We start from the raw sequence: 18,540 nt of genomic DNA, 5'->3' as shown, positions 1-18,540 counted from the left end.
TTCTTGTGCAAGATTAAAGCACATAGGAGAGTTGAGGGCAAAGATTTTCATTCAGGGGATGGTGCGTGACTGGAACACACTACCTGAAAATATGGATGAGTCAGAAACTCTCCTAACATTTAAACAATATTTAGATATTGATTTTAATTGCCATAGCCACCAGGGCTTTGGGCCAAAAATTGGGAATTGGAATTGATCTTTGACCAGCACAGACATGATGAGTCTTTCATTCTGTTAATGTTTATGAGCAGAGAAATAACAGTAAGTTAGAGAAACAGTTTGAGGTGCACAAGTCTCTTTCTCCCTTCCCACCAAGTCCCCCTTCTCCGATACTGGGGATATAAGTCAGTTGTGAATTGTCTCCTCTTATAACTTAGTACAACTCAAGACTGGAGACTGGTTCTGCTTCCCTTTGACGTTCAGTGGTACAGCTCAGTTCCCAGTTTGCACCACTGCCACAACAGCAGCTAAAAACACGTGCTTGTCTGAATGCGAGTAAGGGTCATAGAACCATAGAATCCTTGCAGTGTGGAAGCAGGTCATTTGGCCCTACGAATCCACACCGACCCTTCCAAAAGCATCCCACACAGACCCCCCCCATCCTATCCCTGTAACCCCACATTTCCCATGGCTAACCCACCTAACATGCACATCCCTGGACTCTAGGGGCAATTTAGCATGGCCAAGCCACCTAACCTGGACATCTTTGGACTGTGGGAGGATACTGGAGCACCTGAAGGAAACCCATGCTGACACCTGAAGAATGTGCAAACTCCACAAAGACAGTCACCCGAGGCAGGAATCGAACCAAGGCACCGTGAGGCAGCAGTGCCAGCCACTTAGCCATGCTAAGAAGCCATGCTTCTTTCCTGAAGAAGGGCTTATGCCTGAAACGCTGATTCTCCTGTTCCTTGGATGCTGCCTGACTTGCTGCGCTTTTCCAGCAACACATTTTCAGCACTTAGCCATGCTGCCCATTCCCACATTTTCATATTCATTTGGCTTTATTTCACAAAAAAAAAAGTGAAACCTCCAATGCTGCTACCCATAGCAAGGAGAATATGATATAGAGGCTTCAGAGAGATATAGTTTCATCCCGTGAATTAAATGTACAGTGAGGCTTAATTGATACTAGGGAATTTAAACAAACGAGAAAACAGTGACAGATAAACAGGGGGTGGTTGAGGAGGGTTGTTTTTCAGACTGGAGGCCTGTGACCAGTGGAATGCCACAAGGATCAGTGCTGGGTCCACTACTTTTCTTCATTTATATAAATGATTTGGATGTTAGCATAAGAGATATAGTTAATAAGCTTGCAGATGACACCAAAATTGGAGGTGTAGTGCACAGCGAAGAAGGTTACCTCAGATTACACGGGATCTTGATCAGATGGGCCAATGGGCTGAGAAGTGGCAGATGGAGTTTAATTTTGATAAATGCGAGGTGCTGCATTTTGGGAAAGCAAATCTTAGCAGGACTTATACACTTAGTGATAAGGTCCTAGGGAATGTTGCTGAACAAAGAGACCGGTTCATAGCCCCTTGAAAGTAGAGTCGCAGGTAGATAAGTTAGTAAAAAAGGTGTTTGGTATGCTTTCCTTTATTGGTTAGAGTATTGAGGACAGAAGTTGGGAGGTCATGTTGCAGCTGTGCAGGACATTGGTTAGGCCACTGTTGGAATATTGTGTGCAATTCTCGTCTCCTTCCTATCGGAAAGATGTTGTGAAACTTGAAAGGGTTCAGAAAAGATCTACAAGGATGTAGCCAGGGTTGGAGGATTTGAGCTATAGGGAGAGGTTGAGTAGGCTGGGGCTGTTTTCCCTGGAGCGTCGGAGGCTGAGGGGTGACCTTATAGAGGTTTATAAAATCATGCGGGGTATGGATAGGATAAATAGACAAAGAGTCTTTCCTGGGGTGGGGAAATTCCAGAACTAGAGGGCATAAGTTTACGGTGAGAGGGGAAAAATATAAAGACCTAAGGGACAATGTTTTCACACAGAGGGTGGTATGTGTATGGAATGAACTGCCCTAGGAAGTGGTGGAGGCTAGTACGATTGCAACATTTGAAAGGCATCTGTATGGGTATATAAATCGGAAGGGTTTGGAGGGATATGGGACAGATGCTGGCAGGTGGCACGAGGTTAGGTTGGGATATCTGGTCGGCATGTACGAGTTGGACTGAAGGGTCTGTTTCCGTGCTGTACATCTCTATGACTCTATGACGTGAACATAATTAAGGTGCGATGCACACTTACACAAGGCATCAAACGTATTGTGAAAGAGCAAAGTTATTTAGGCTCATTGCCCACTAAAGGAAGATTTCAGGTTGAAAAACTGGAATAAATAAAATGAAATAAAAATTAAATAAAAAAGTTCACATAAATCTGAGGATTTTTTTTTCCCGTAGAAGTATAGTGTGTAAAAGCCAAGAGATAATGATAAGGCTACAGAAAACCTCAAGACGCTAATTGGAAAATTAGAGGAAGCATATTGAAGTTTAAAATAATGTGAGACATGGATTCACAAGGGTCCTGGTGCATGGTAATACAAATATGAGGACTTGAATAATTCAAGCTGATTTAATCAGATTGTAGAGGGATATAATTGTGATATTCATTCTAAATGGTTGGGAAAAGTAGATTGAACAATTTGAACATGTGAAGAGTTTAGAATGGGGAGCTATCGATAAATTACTTGTGAGATATTCAGAACAGAGAGTAGGTTAAATCCTTTTACATAACGAGCTGTGAGACTCCTTCATTCTCTTGAAATTCAAGGTTTGAGGAAGAAACTACAGTAATCTGCCATTTACAAATTCAGTTCCCCATGCTTATCATCCTCTGCACTATATCACCCACTGACACCAGTGGTCAATGTCCATTTATCTGGGGTTTCTGGGAACCAAGAATATGATGAAAGAATGTTCATAAAAATAATCTCCAACTAGACATTCCATACTGATTTCAAAGGCTTCAAATGGAATTTATGGCATGACAAACATAAAACCATGGCCGTTAATGTTGCCCATAATCTATGTTAGAAGTAAAACTAACATCTTATTTTGTATACTGACATTATATAATGTTTATTTAAATAGCACTACTGTCACTTTCAGAGCTGTTTACATAGAAACATAGATAATAGGAGCAGGAGGAGGCCATTCAGCCCTTTAAGTCTGCTCTGCCCTTCATCACGATTGTGGCTGATTGTCCAACTCAATAGCCTAATCCTGCTTTCTCCCCATTACCTTTGATCCCATTCACCCCAAGTGCTATATCTAGCCACTTCTTGAATACATTCAATATTTTGGCATCAACCACTTCCTGGGGTAATGAATTCCACAGGCTCCCCAGTCTTTGGGTGAAGAAATGTCTCCTCATCTCCATCCTCAATGGTCCACCCCGAATCCTCAGACTGTGACCCCTGGTTCTGGACAAACCCACCATCGGGAACATCCTCCCTGCATCTAACAGTCCTGTTAAAATTTTAAGTCTCTATGAGATCCCCCTCCTCATTCTCCTGAACTCCAGTGAAAACAATCCTAACCCGGTCAATCTCTCCTCACACATCAGTCCCGCCATTCTGCAAGCAGTCTGGTAAACCTTCGCTGCACTCCCTTGAGAGTAAGAGTATCCTTCCTCCGAAAAAGAGACCAAAACTGCACACTATATTCTTGGCGTGGCCTCACCAAGGCCCTGTATAACTGCAGCAACCAAATCCCAGCTCCTGTACTCGAAATCTCTTGCAATGAAGGCCAGCATACTATTTGCCTTCTTTACCCCTGCTGCACCTACATGCTCACCTTCAGTGACACCCAGGTTCTCTCAGTACTCCCCCCTCTCCCAATTTACAGCCATTCAGATGGTAATTTGTCTTGTTTTTGCTTGCAAAATGAATAACCTCAGATTTATCCAAATTATACAGCACCTGCCATTGATTTGTCCACTCACCCAATCTGTCCAGATCATGCTGAAGGATCTCTGCATTCTTGTCACAGCTCATCCTCCCACCCAACTGGGTATCATCTGCAAACCTTGAGATGTTACGTTTTGTTCCTTCATCCAAATCATTAACATATTTTGTGAAGAGCTGTGGCACCCCACTAGTTACTGCCTGCTAATTTGAAAAGGAACCATCAATTCCTACTCTTTGTTTCCTCTCTGTCAACCAGTTTTCTATCCATCTCAATACACTTGCCCCAATCCCACACTCTCGGGCAAACTCTACCTGATGAGAAAGAGGAACTCCTCTGAATGAGTTTTGGTCAGGGTGAAGTGTAGAGTGTAAAGTGGGATAAGTTACTATTGACATGATCTCTGGTTTTGCCCAGCTGGCTGTGACAGCCCAGCAATGTGGTGCGATAGAGACAGAGTAATGTTGAACACCAGTACCCCTGCAACGACTGGCAGAGTGTGTGAAGCACAATTACCTGGTAGAATGCAGCAAAATCTTCCACACTCATCACAGTCAAAGCAGGTCAGTACCGGCCCTTTTGGCAATTCTGCATTTTTCTGTCGTACATGGATGTACATTCTGCAGCTTCCTCCTAAAACAGTAATATCCCACGGAGGACTTGCTACCCCTGCCCAATGCTTTTCTGTTGGGTATCTAGGAACTATTTGCTATATTAAAGGAACGTACAAATTCAAGTTGTTATAGCAAACTAACAATCAGTTCCCTGCATTTGGTGTTCTGTGCTATCTGACAATCTAATGGAACAGCTTACAATCTAGCATCTAATTTGTGTTTTATGGTGTCCATGGTATGAAAAGAACAATATTGATGGATGGTTTAGAAGCTATGGTATACACTGTATAGTTGTACAAAGGAATATTGGCTTTAAAGTCTGTCTAGAGTCAGAAATGCTGAAAGCCATAGCACAGAGCTTCAATATCATAAAGTGCTTTGTACCTCTCAAAGGTCCCTTTAATATATTGCTGGAGGTGCTTCAGTGGCAGATACAACTTTTGAACAGAATGAATAATGACACTGTTGAAGATTAGTGTGAGCAGCCAGCAGAACGCAGTCATAACTTTGATGCAATGTGAGTTACATACTTGTACCTGTGCTATGTGCTTGTATATTTTACCCAGGAAATCTCAGATAGTGCCACCCTTTAGAGATCTTGCCCACAAATACCTTTTTGCCTCCTGATGGCTGACAACTGACAATGGATGTCATTATTTTCTCCCTGCTTTTTGCTCATTTAAGCAAATTGATTCCTATCCTTTGTTTCCCAGCTCTGACAGGTTTGTCTTAAGCAAATCTCGGCTCACATACAAACTGCAAGACAGTTTAAATATCTCACTATCTTCAACTGGAACTGCACAGTATTCCGAGTAGGCTGTAAACTACAAGTATTCAGAAAATGTGCTGTAAAGAAATTAGTTGAGAGAGGGATTAAAGGCAAAGAAAGTACGCTTTGATCAATCTTCATGAATTAGCACGATAAGAAGCTTCTGTCTCGTAAAAGATTAATGAAGTTAATCTAAAGAGCGTTTCGTGTCAGTGTTCAGCCTTCAATACGTTTTGACACCGGTGCTGTTTCACTCCAGGAATACTGGGTCGTGACTGGGAATGAGAATCAGAACTGATTCCACTACAAACAGCCTTGTTGCCATTGGTTAATCCAGAACCTTGGAGCTTCCTGTAAAGATTCATATTGTGTGTTAATTATTTACTTCTGCTGTGTCTACTTTCCACTTCTAACTGCTTTGAAATAGAACGTTGCAGAGAGGTCTGTGGAACTGGTTCAATTTAGGGAATAAATTTCACAAGATTTTTTTTAAAAAGCCGTGTTGCTTCAGGGTTGAAGCTGGGAGTTTCCAGGCTGATATCTGGTTACTTTCCATACTTCCTTGAGCAGAGTTAAAAATCACACAACACCAGGTTATAGTCCAACAGGTTTAATTGGAAGCACTAGTTTTTGGAGTGCTGCTCCTGCAAAAGGTGGTTGTGGAGTACAAGATCATAGGGCACAAAATTTTATAGCAAAAATTTATAGTGTGATGTAACTGAGATTATATATTGAAAAAGACCTGGATTGTTTGTTAAGTGTCTCACCTTTTAGAATGACCATGTTGGTTTCAGTTATTTCCTATGTCAATCCCAGAACTTTCTTAAAGTTACATTCTCAAGTGAACTCTAACAATAGGTGCCATGTTGGCCCGGATAATGCATTGAAGGTGTGAGGTGCCCTGTGTGAGGCTGTCTGTGCCCCAATGTTCAGACTGTTTCTAATCTAAAAGAAGGATTTACAGAATTTTACATATATTCATGTGGATTTGGAGCAAAATAAGATGTAGTTCTGCAAGTACAAATTCACCACACTAACTTTTATGTGTGTGTATGCGTACATGTGGGTGTGTGTGTTGGGGGTTGGTCAGAGTGTCAATGAGAGTGTGTGTGTACGTGTGTGAGTGAGAGGGGTATAAGTCTGAGAGAGGGTGCATTTGTGCATGTGAGTGTGGGAGTGTATGAGAGAACATGACAGAAACAGATCATTGTTCACAGCAAACTGCCTGCCTTTCAGGAGAACACCATACAACCTTGTCACGGTAGACACTGCAAGACATCTCAGAGTGTCAACATAGATAACACCATTACACCTGGGGACACCTCCACCATGTATGTGGCAGGTACTCATGTGACTCGGCTAACATTGTCTATCTCATACGCTGTAGGCAAGGATGCCCTGAGGCATAGTCCATCGGTGAGACCGAGCAGAGGGTATGGCAATGGACAAAGGGACATCGCACAACAATCAACAGACAGGAGTGTTCCCTCCCAGTCGGAGAACACTTCAGTGGTCTTGGATGTTCGACCTCAGAACTTTGGGTGACCATCCTCAGGCCAACATGGCACCTATTGTTAAAGTTCACTTGAGAATATAACTTTAAGGAAGTTCTGGGATTTACAAATGAAATAACTGAAACCAACATGGTCATTCTAAAAGATGAGAGACTTAACAAACAATCTAGGTCTTTTTCAATATATAATTTCAGTTACGTTGCACTGTAAACATTTGCTATAAATTCTGTGTCCTATGATCTTATACTCCACAACCACCTGATGAAGGAGCAGTGCTCCGAAAACTAGTGCTTCCAAATAAACCTGTTGTACTGTAACCTGGTGCTGTGTGATTTTTAACTTGGTATACTCCAGTCCAACAGCGGCACCTCCAAATTCTTGAGCAGAAACTGCATAGGAATTGCCAGTGAGACTACAGTTCAGAACAATCGTTTGAGCTAACCCATTGTCTGAACTTGACCTTTATTGTGGAGGTATAAAAACCAATTGACAATATTGTCTGTGCACTGTAAATGTGCAAAATAATTATACTGTGCTGACTGCTGGGGAATGCACGATACTAACAAACTGGTTCCAAAGACTAGAAAAGATTATATGTCACTGTAATTATTACATCGCAATAATTTTTTCCATGTCAGAGATTTATCCAAACTTCCTCATTGCAGTGAATTTCTCTCTTTTCTTTAGACTAACTTCCTTTGGAGCGGTGTGTGCATTTTTTGAGGTTGTTCTGATAAGGCAATACACCACGATTGTGATTAAATACTTCCTACCTGGCCGGTGTGATACATTTAGTTTGACATCATACACTGAGAGTTAGGAATTCTACCCTCCACTCTATGAGGGACGATATTGAAATATTGCTGGAAGTGGCCAGTGAGGAACACCTTGATGGGAGTTATGACTTAAACTGTGTGCTGTGCAGTAGCAGGTCACTGCTTGATACAAACTCCATTAGGAATCCTAATAGGTGGATAAACATAGCCCTTAGCCTCTGCGACTTGAGCTCTAATCTAGTCTTCAATGTCATAATCTGCAGGTTGTAAAAGCCCAATGTTATTGAATTGAGGTAGTTTTGGTTCTTGGATTTTAAGATCAAGGTTTCCCAAAATTAGCCATCAGGCTTCATCATGTCCCAACAGCCCCTCAGGCCCTGTCTCCCTGATCCTCCCTCAAGCCTTCCCTCCTCGGTATTCCCTCAGGCCCCTTCTCTCCAATCCTCTCCCTCTTTCTCTGGGTCCATAACTCACTGATCCTATCTCTAGATCTGTGTCTTTGTTGATTTGATATATTATTGTCATATGTCCTGAGACACAGTGAAAAGTATTGTTTTTCATGCTACCCAGCCAAAGTATTCCTTGCATAAGTACAACAGGGTAATAGAACAGAGTGCAGAGAATAGTGTTACAGCTACAGCAAAGGTGCAGAGAAAGATCAACTCTAATATATAGTCCATTTATAAGTCTAATTGTAGTGGGGAAGAAGCTGTTCTTAAATCTGTTGGTGCGTGTTTTCAAACTTTTGTATCTTCTGCCCGATGGAAGAGGGTGGAAGTGAGTATAACTGGGGTGGGAGGGGTCTTTGATCATGTTGATTGCTTTCCTGAAGCAGCAGACAGTGTTGATGGAGTCGTGGAAGGAAGACTGGTTTTTCTGAAATGAAGCACAATCCTGAAGTAGGTGGGAATCTTGCATTGTAGTAAAGAGAGGTTAAAGATGCCTGTGAATGCTCCCACTGGCTCGTCCGAGCAGGATCTGAGTGCACGACTGGGGGCTCCATCCGGGCTGGTTGCTTTCCATGGGTTCATTCTCAGGAAAGCCAATCTGATGTCTGTGGTGGTGACCGTAGTACAGGTGTGCTGATCAGGGACCAGACATAGAGTCCAAAGAGAGAGAATTCTCCTTCTTGATTGTTGGATGTTTCTGAATGTTATGATTTTCTGTCGCAAGAATCAAAACCTCACCCTTCTCTCTGCCCAACCAGTCACACGGAGATCAGCAACTCCCTGGAACTGGACCCTTTTGTCCTACGTCACCAGCCAAGATACAGATGAGGACTCTTGTAATAACAGATCTGAAAAGGTTGTTTAAAAACAGGTGGAAGCTATGATTCCAGATGTTAACTGGAAGTTAACCTACAATGGAGACAATCCATTCACACCAAAATTTTCAATAGTTCATTGTCAGAGTCTCTCTGTTACTCTTTGATATAAATAGTGAGTGGGAGGCATAATAAGTTTTCGATTTTACATCTCTGTTATATTTGAAGGTCTTGTTGCGAGCTGTACATTTGCAATGTTGAATTTTCACGTTCAGCTTATGGTGTGGTCAACAGGTACAGCTGTATTATTTAAACATTTCTTTATAATTTCCTGGTGTGCTTGGTTACTTTCAGGCTAGGAGGCTTTGGGGATAATTTTCAATATTGCAGCTCATTCTTATTATTTTCTCTGGTGTTCAAGCTTTTAAATCGATGAGATTTAAAAATTAATGCAGTGTATTTTGTATTCCTGTGATCAAATGAATCCCAAGGACAGCAACAATTCCCCATTCCCTCTCAATGAAAGAAATTACCGCTTCTCTCGTCAGTCACATCTCACTGCTCTCTTCCTGATACCCTTGTCAGATCCTCTTTCCTCTTTATTGTGTTCATAAAATCCCCACAGTGTAGAAGCAGGCCATTCAGCCAATCGAGTCCGCACAGGCCCTCCGAAGAGCATCCCGCCCAGACCCACCACTCACTGTACCCTGCATTTCCCATGATCAATCCTCCTGACCTGCACATCTTTGGACTGTGGGAGGAAATTGAAGCACCCGGAGGAAACCCACGCAGACACGGGGAGAACGTGCAAACTCAACACAGTCACCCGAGGCTGGGAATCGAACCCAGGTCCCTGGCGCTGTGAGGCAACACTGAACCAGTGTGCTGCCCTTTACTGTGCTCTCTCTTTATTTTCACTCTCTTGCCTTCTCTTCTTTGAGGGGAGAGGTTAGTTTGTGTAGCTGATTGCAAGCGGAGCCTGAGCAGCATTGTCCAATGGTTCTATAAAGAGAGAGAGAGACGATGCTGCACGGGTGTCTTGAAATGGAGCTAAGTAACTGAAAGTTTTCTCCTTCGTCTATCCTCTTCTCCCACCTCCTCCCTTTCTCCCCCTTGACCTCCTGCGAGCCTGTCTCAGTTGTTCTGTTTGCAGCGTGCTGCTGTCAGGTCAGGATCCTGGTGATTACAGGAGCTTTACTGCTGAGGAAACGAGGCAAAGGGAGAGGAATGGTGCTTCATCCAGCACTGCGTCAGGTTTTTGTTTACACCGTGAGACAGCTCTCTCATTGTTTGGTAAAGTACTCAGCGTGCCACCTTGAGTTTGTTCCAAGTTAATCAGATGAATTAGGTGGTGCCTCCCCTGACTGGGTTAATGGAATGTTGGGCATGAACTCTCACCGTCGTGAATAGAAGCGTAGCGTCTAGTCATCTCCATATCAAAAGAGATTCTGTTTCATGCCCGGAAGAATTGTTCTGAAACATTCACCTCCTAAACCAGTTTGACAACTATTTCTCTGATAAAGACTGATAGTGTAATAAGTCAGAACAGGAAGGGACTGAGACGGTTTCAGAAAGAAATTTTATTTTGTTCCAGCATGTTCCTGCGAAGTTGCTAAGTGGGAAACAACGAAGATTAATTAATCGCTGTGTCAATTTCGATCTCGGAGTATTTTTTTTGTCAGCTGTCAATATTGTAGCAGACAGCGGGCTCCTACGCTGAGTTAGTTGTACTGCAGGGCAAGTTTTGAACTGTTGACTGGACTGTTGTTACTTGTTGTGAACTCCTTGTTTAATTATTGACTTTGTATTGATCACCACACACTAAACAGGAGCACCAGATGCCCTACGTGTTTGAAATTGACTACAGGGTTTGCACAAGGAAAATACTTTTGTCACTTGGATCTGACATTAACTGCAGAGCGCTGTCTCATACCTTCAGGGCACCTCAGAAATTTGCTTGTCACATTTCAAGCGGGCGCAGGGAGATTCAACAATGTCTCAACCTGTATCGTACAGAGTACATTAGCAGCTGATCTGTCACATTGTCGGTTAGATTGCTTTTATGTTTTCCTGTCTTTACAGCAATGGGTATGCTTCAAACGTACTTCATTAGGACATTGTGAAAAATCTTAGTGTGTGCAGGTTCTGTATTTACTTCCCCTCATATCTGTAGGTTCTGTCTTCGTCTGGGGTTTATTTGAACCTACGAACGCCTCTTTGTTGAATTTTAGGAAAGGTAGAGTCATCCGTTTTGAAATGATCCTGTCTGACCCCTTACTTTGGCCATGTAATGGAGCTTGTTATTTACTGGAAATAAAAGCCATTGCATCACATAGCCCTGAGCAATTCACTTCCGTTTCTCTGTCCGTGTTATTTCAGGTTCTTCTCCTCCTTTAGAAACCCACATGAACACTTGTGTCCATTCCTGGATAAACGAACCAAAAAGAAAGGTGAAGAACTTTTTCACAATTGCCAGATTCTGCCAGCAGATACAGGGCTCAGACTTATCATATTAAAATAGGTAATATCAGATCTATCAACATCGAGAAAAATTGAAGTTAAAGTTCTGAGTTCAGGGACTTTTCCCAAAGGGTGCAGTGGTTAGCACTGCTGCCTCACAGCGTCAGGGACCCGGGTTCGATTCCAGCCTCACAGGTCTGTTTTTGTAGGGTTTGAACATTCTCCCCTTGTCAGTGTGGGTTTCCTCCGGGTCTCTGGGTTTCCTCCCACAGACTCACAAGATGTGCAGGTTAGGTGAATTGGCCCTGCTAAATTGTCCATGGTGTCCGGGATGTGCAGGTTAAGTGGATTATTTATTCATTATTGGGATGTGGGCATCACTGGCTGGCCAGTGTCTATTGCCCATCCCTGATTCCCCTTGAGAAGGTGGTGGTGAGCTGCCTTCTTGAACCACTGCAGTCCACCTGCTGTGAGTTGACCCACAATGCCAGTAGGGAGAAAATTCCAGGAGGAAAAAGTGAGGACTGCAGATGCTGGAGATCAGAGTCGAGAGTGTAGTGCTGGAAAAGCACAGCAGGTCAGGCAGCATCTGAGGAGCAGGAGAAACATCGATTCTCCTGCTCCTCAGATGCTGCCTGACGTACTGTGCTTTTCTGGCACTACACTCTAGAAAACTCCAGGATTTTGACCCAGTGATAGTGAAGGAATGGTGAAATATTTCCAAGGTAGAATAGAGTGACTTGGAAGGGAACTTGAAGGTGATGGTGTTCCCACATATCTACTGCCCTTGTCCTTTCAGATGTAAATGGTCATGGGTTTGGATGGCGCTGTCTGAGGATCTTTGGTGAATTTCTGCAGTGCATCTTGTAGATAGTACACTCTGCTGCTGCTGAGCGCCATTGGTGAGGGGAATGGATATGTGCGGATGTAATATCAATCAAGTGGGCTGCTTTGTCCTGGATTGTGACAAACTTCTTGAGTGTTGTTGGGGCTGTACTCATCCAGACAAGTGGGGAGTATTCCATCATACTCCTTCCTTGTGTCTTGTAGATGGTGGACAGCCTTTGGGTGGGGTCAAGAGGTGAGTTACCTGCCAGAGCATTCCTAGCCTTGGACCTGTTCTTGTAGCCACTGTGGTTATGTGCTGAGTCCAGTTAAGTTTCTGGTCAATGATAACCCCCAGGATGTTGACAGTAGGGGATTCAGTGATGGTGACACTATTGAATGACAAGGGGCAGTGGTTAGTTTGTCTCTTACTGCTGATGGTCGCAGCCTGGCATTTTGTGGTGCAAATGTTACTTGCCACTAAGTCAGGCCAAGCCTGGATATTATCCAGACTGTGTTGCATTTGAACATGGGCTGCCTCCAGTGTCTGAGAAATGGGAAGTAGTGCTGAACATTGTGCATTTACTGATGAACATCCCCACATCTGACCTTATGATGGAGGGAAGGTCATTGATGAAACAACTGTAGATGGTTGCGCCTCGTACACTACCCAAAGGACCTCCTGCAGAGATGTCCTGGAGTGACATGACTGACCTCCAACAACTGTGACCAAGTTCCTGTGTGTCAGGTATGAATCTAACCACTGAAGAGATTTTTCCCAGGGTCCCATTAATTCCAGGTTTGCTAGGGCTCCTCGATGCCACACTTGGTCTAATGCAGCCTAGATATCAAGGGCTGTCACTGTCATCTCACCTCTGGAATTCAGCTCTTTTATCCATGTTTGAACCAAGGCAGTAACGAGATAAGGAGCTGAGTGGCCTGGCAGAACCCAGACTGGGCGTCACTGAGCAGGTTATTGCTGAGCAGGTGCTGCTTGATAGCACTGCCGATGACACCTCCCATTACTTTACTGATGATCGAGAGTAAACTGATGGGGCGGTTACTGACCAAGTCAGATTTGTTCTGCTTTTTGTGTCCAGGACATATTTGGGCAATTTTCCACATTGTGAGGTAAATGCCAGTGCTATAATTGTACTGAAACAGCTTGGTTAGGGGAGTTGCAAGTTCTAGAGTCCAAGTCTGCAGTACTATTGCTGGAATGCTGTCAGGGCCCTTAGCCTTTGCAGTTTCCAGTGCCTCCACCTGTTTCTTCATATCACGTGGAATGAATCAAATTGGTTGAAGACTGGTATCTGCAATGCTGGGGACCTCTGGAAGAGGCCGAGATGGATCATCCACTGAGCACTTCTGGCTGAAGGTTGCTTCAAACTTTTCAGCCTTATCTTTTGCAATGGTGTGGTGGGCTCTTCCATCATTGAGGATGAGGATATTTGTGGAGCCTCCTCCTCTCATGAGCTGTTCAATTGTCCACCACCATTCACAACTGGATGTGGGCAGGAGTATAGAGCTTAGATCTGACATGTTGGTTGGGAGATTGCTTAGCTCTGCTTATCACTTGCTGCTTATGCTCTTTGGCATCCAAGTGCCATCAACCAGAGGCAATGCAGGAATAGGTTAGTGGGTCTGTGTAGGATGCTCTTCGGAGGGTCAATGGGCCAAATGGCCTGTTCCACATTGTAGGGATTCTGGGATTCTGTGATCCTATGATTTTGGCTCATATTTCTCTGCATCCCTTCAGCAATGCATCTCTGCTCTGCTCAGTGTCACTGTCAAATGATATGTCTATCATTAGGTGGTTTTTGTCGTTTATATTGTCGTCCTGTTTCCCTATCCCCATATCTGTCGAAGTAAACACTCAGAGACACAGTGTGGATTTATCTTATCCATCTTTATTACGGGCCCTGGAGAGAGAGAACGCTTGCCTGTGTACGCAAAGACATGAGTTTTCGGTCTTCTCTCGAACAGCAGATTCTTAAGAGATTATATAGTCACTTACAGGGAGCAGCATCCAAATAAGGTAACATCTGTATTGATTGGATGACCATACAATTAGCGAGCATCAACACTAAAGATTAAGCCATCTGGCTCTATACAATGGATGCTCTTAACCTTGTTAATGGCATTATACAATGGATGCTTTTTACCTTTTTAACCCACTATCCTTGTCTCCAGCACCTCATTGTTTACTGCAAGTTCTTATCTGATCAAAGTCAGGCTAGCTGAGCCTTTGTCACACAACCAAAACTTAACTTTTTCCCTTCCTGCTCATACCTAATACACTTTTTCAATATCAGATGGTTTGGTTTCCCTCATCGTGGTTACATGTATGATTGTACCATTGAACACTTCAAAGCATATTACACTGTGCATTGTCAGTCTATCTGGCCTTAGCAGTGGTAACAAATGGGCAGAATCTATTTGGAAGTCCATACTATGCAGCAATTGATCATCCAATTCCATTGACGGCAGTGGAGAAATGAGAAATATAATTGTACAGGTAGTTTTCCTTTAATGTTGTAGTTGTGTTCCAGTGAAACATCGTTTAATAGAAAATTGCTTAATAAAAATAATGGGGCCTTTGGGAAAGTGGGATAGGGGCACACCAGCAAGAAAGTCACTCCCGATCACTCAAAAAACACCCAAACGTCTAAAGCAAAGTATAGCACAGCCTGAATGAAGTTTGAAACCATATTTATTAATGAAACAAAAGTAAATTTAACACAGTACATTTATAAAATGTAAGAAAGCTACTGTCTATACAGGACCTCTCACAGAAAGCTGCTCCGTCAGCTGTTGACATCGGCACATGTGCAGAACCAAGCATGTGAAGCAATCCCGTCTGGAATTGCGCTATTGCCAATGGAAGTAAGCATTCTCCAAAATACTGTTCCCTAATTCTTCAGCAACGTTATGGCCAAATCGTCCTGCCGAAATGCGCGTTATCCCAGAACTACCTGTAATGGGGGATGGTGTAGTTGGGGGAATAGACGCTGGTCTCTGTGACCAGATCAAGAATCCTGAAGGCTGCCTGTCTGGTGCCCTTGTTCAGGATGTTTCATCTGGGTTGCAGAGGAACCTGGAGTAGAAGGAGAAAGACCCACAGAGGTACCAACGATATATGTAGAAAAAGGTTCTGCTGAGGGAATATGAGCTAAATTAAAAAACAGAATGAAAAATTATCTCTGAATTACTACCTGAGCCACCAGCAAATGAGTCAACAAGATTACAGAGGTAAACATGCGGCTCAAAGATTGGTATGGGAGAAAATGGGTTTGAATATGTGGCATATTGGTATTGCTACTGGGGAGGGATGGAGCTGTTCCAATGGAGCGGGCTCCACCTGAATCATGCTCGGGCCACATCCTGGTGCTTTACAAAGCTGGGGGCTGTGGATAGGGCTTTAAATTATGTAATGAGGGAATGGGTTCAGTTGCATGGAAAATTATGGACAAAGTTAAAGTGGGGGAGGACTCAGCAGAGGTTGTTAAAATTTCCACAACCAGTAATAGGACAGAGAGTATGAAAAGGGTCAGAAATCTGACTGCAGGCACATCAGGTAGGGGAACAAATATGAGAAGGGGAGGACAGCCAATACAGAACGGAGGATGTTGTACTAAAATACATGCAGTATACACCACAAGTTAAATGAGTTGAAATTGACAATATCATGGGCCTCATAGCTGCAAGGGGATCAGGACTGGTGCCTAAATATCCAAGAGCGCATGTCTTTTCAAAAGGAAAGGCAGATGGGCAGAGAAGTGGGGGTGCCTTGTTAGTAAGAAATGAAGTTAAATCAATAGCAAGAAATGATATAAGGTGAGACTGTATGTGGATAGGGTTGAGAAACCACAAAGGAAGAAAAGACCCTATCAGGAACTGTGTACAGGCCTCCTTGCAGTACCAGGATGTGGGGAAGAAAATAAATCCGAAGACACAAAAAGCATGGAAGAAAGGCAATATAACAATAATCATGTGGGACTTCAATATGTGGGTGGAATGGGAAAATCAGATCAGCAGCAGATCCCAAGAAAAGGAATTTGTGGAATGTCTAGGAAATGCTTTTTTGGGATCAGGTTGTGGTAGAGCTCACTAGGGAATGGGATATTCTGGATTTGGTGATTTGTAATGAGGTAGATTTGATTAGAGAGCTTAACATGAAGGATCCTGAGGGGGCAGTGACCATGAAATGATAGAATTCACTCCTGAAGTTTGAGAGAAAGAAGCTGCAATCAGATGTGATGGTGTTACATTGGAGTAAAGGTGTGTACAAAGGTATGAGGGAGGAGCTGGCCAGAGTTGATTGGAAGGGGAGCCGAGCAGGGAAGACCGCGGAACAGCAATGGCAGGAGTTTCTGGGGATAATTCAGGAGGCATAGCAGAAATTCATCCCAAGGAAGAAATAGCATACGGAGGGGAGGGTGAGGCAACCGTGGGTAACAAGGGAAGTCAGGGACAGCATAAACAAAATAGAAAGCATACAATGTGGTGAAGGTTAGTGGGAAGCCAGAGGATTGGGAAGCCTTTACAAACCAGGACAAATAGAAAAAAAAAGCACTGGGGGTGGGGAGAACATGAAATGAGAGTAAGCTAGCTAGAAATATAAAAGAAGATAGGAAGAGTTTTTAAAAAAAAATATCTAAAAGGTAAGAGCGAGAGACACAGGAGTGGATGTTCGATTGCTGGAAAACAAGGCTGGAGAAGTAGTAATGGAGAACAATGAAATGGTGGAGGAACTGAATAAGAACTTTGCATGAGTTTTCACAGTGGAAGACACTAGCAGCAAACCAGAATTTTAAGAGAGTATTGTAGTGATCATCACTAAGGTGTCTGAAAGATCTGAAGGTGGATGAATCACCCCGGACCAGATGGACTACACCCCAGAGTTCTGAAGGAAATAACTGAGTAGCTTGTGGAGGCATTGGTGGTGATCCTTCAGGAATCACTGGAGTCAGCAAGAGTTCCAGAGGATTGGAAAATGGCTAATGGAACAGCCATGCTTAAGAATGCAGGGAGATAGTTGACAAGAAATTATAGACTGGTTAGGCTGAGATTGGTAATTGATAAGATTTTAGAGTCCGTTATTAAGGATGAGATTGTAAAATACATGGTAATACATGGAGTTAGCTTTGTTGAGGGGTGGCCATGCTCACCACAAACTTGTTAGAATTCTTTGAAGAGATAATGAGCAAGTTGGACAAAAGAGAGCCAGTGGATGTAATCTATTTGGATTTCCAGAAGACCTTTGACAAGATGTTGCACAGGAGCCTGCTAAGTAAGATATGATAACCCATAGTATTCAGGGCAAGGTACTGGACTGGATAAGGATTGGCCTACTGGCAGAAGGCAGAGAGTGGGGATAAAGGAGTCTTTTTCAGGCTGGCAGCCGGTGACTAGTGGAGTTCCGCAGGGTCTGTGTTGGGACCACAACTATTCACGCTATACATGAACGACCTGGAAGAAGGAACTGAGGACATTGTTGCTAAGTTTGTAGATGACACACAGATCATTGGGGGGGGTAGTATTGAAGCATGAGGCTGCAGAAGGACTTGGGCTGGCAAGGAGAGTGGGCAAAGAAGTGGCCCATGGAATGCAGTATGGCAAAGTTTGAGGTTATGCACTTTGGTTGGACGAATAAACGTGTAGACTATTCTCTAAATGAGAAAAGGCTTTGGGAATCTGAAACACAAAGGAACTTAGGAATGCGAGCTCTGGATTCTCTTAGTGCTAATGTGTAGATTCAGTTAGGAAGGCAAATGCAATCTTAATAATCATTTTGACAGGAAAAGAATACAACAGGATGAATGTGCTGCTGAGGCTGTATAAGGCTCTGGTCCGACCACACTTGGAATATTGTGAGCAGTTTTGTGCCCCATATCTAAGGAAGGATGTGCTGGTGCTGGAGTAGGGCCAGAGGAGGTTTACAAGAATGATCCCGGGGAGGAAAAGCCTGTCATATGAGGAGCCTTAGCCTGTACTCAATGGAGTTTGGAAGGAAATGGGAGGATTTGAAACTTACAGAACACTGAAAGGCCTGGATAGAGTGGACATGGACAAGATGTTTGAGAGACTTGGACCCGTGAGCCTCAGAGTGAAAGGATGATGTGTTAGAACTGAGTCAAGGAGGAATTTCATCAGCCAACGGGTGGTTAAACCTGTTGCCATAGAGGGCTGTGGAGGCCAAGTCATTGAGTGTACTTAAGATAAAGGTAAAGATTCTTGATTCGTAAGGGGATCAAGGGTTAATAGGGAGCAGACAGGAGAATGGGTTTAGTGTGGCATGGTGGCACAGTGGTTAGCACTGCTGCCTCACAGTACCAGAGACCCGGGTTCAATTCCTGCCTCAGGCGACTGTCTGTGGAGTTTGCACATTCTCCCCGTGTCTGCG

The 18,540-nt window shown here is 43.5% G+C and overlaps 1 protein-coding gene across 3 annotated transcripts in view; it reads left to right on the top strand.

Moving 5' to 3' along the window:
- fhod1 (formin homology 2 domain containing 1) overlaps positions 1-18,540 on the top strand; it is a 310,142-nt gene that overhangs the window by 136,060 nt on the left and 155,542 nt on the right. The window contains exon 1 of one of the 3 annotated variants that reach the window (XM_072547488.1): positions 9,827-9,903. The exons of the other annotated variants lie outside the window; for them this stretch is intronic. The gene's annotated coding sequence lies outside the window, so the exon portion shown is untranslated. Of the gene's footprint in view, positions 1-9,826; positions 9,904-18,540 lie in introns of those variants that run through there. 3 annotated transcript variants of the gene reach the window in all.

This window comes from Chiloscyllium punctatum, chromosome 26 (assembly GCF_047496795.1).
Source record: "Chiloscyllium punctatum isolate Juve2018m chromosome 26, sChiPun1.3, whole genome shotgun sequence".
Classification (NCBI taxonomy): domain Eukaryota; kingdom Metazoa; phylum Chordata; class Chondrichthyes; order Orectolobiformes; family Hemiscylliidae; genus Chiloscyllium; species Chiloscyllium punctatum.
This window is presented reverse-complemented; position numbering and strand designations above follow the sequence as displayed.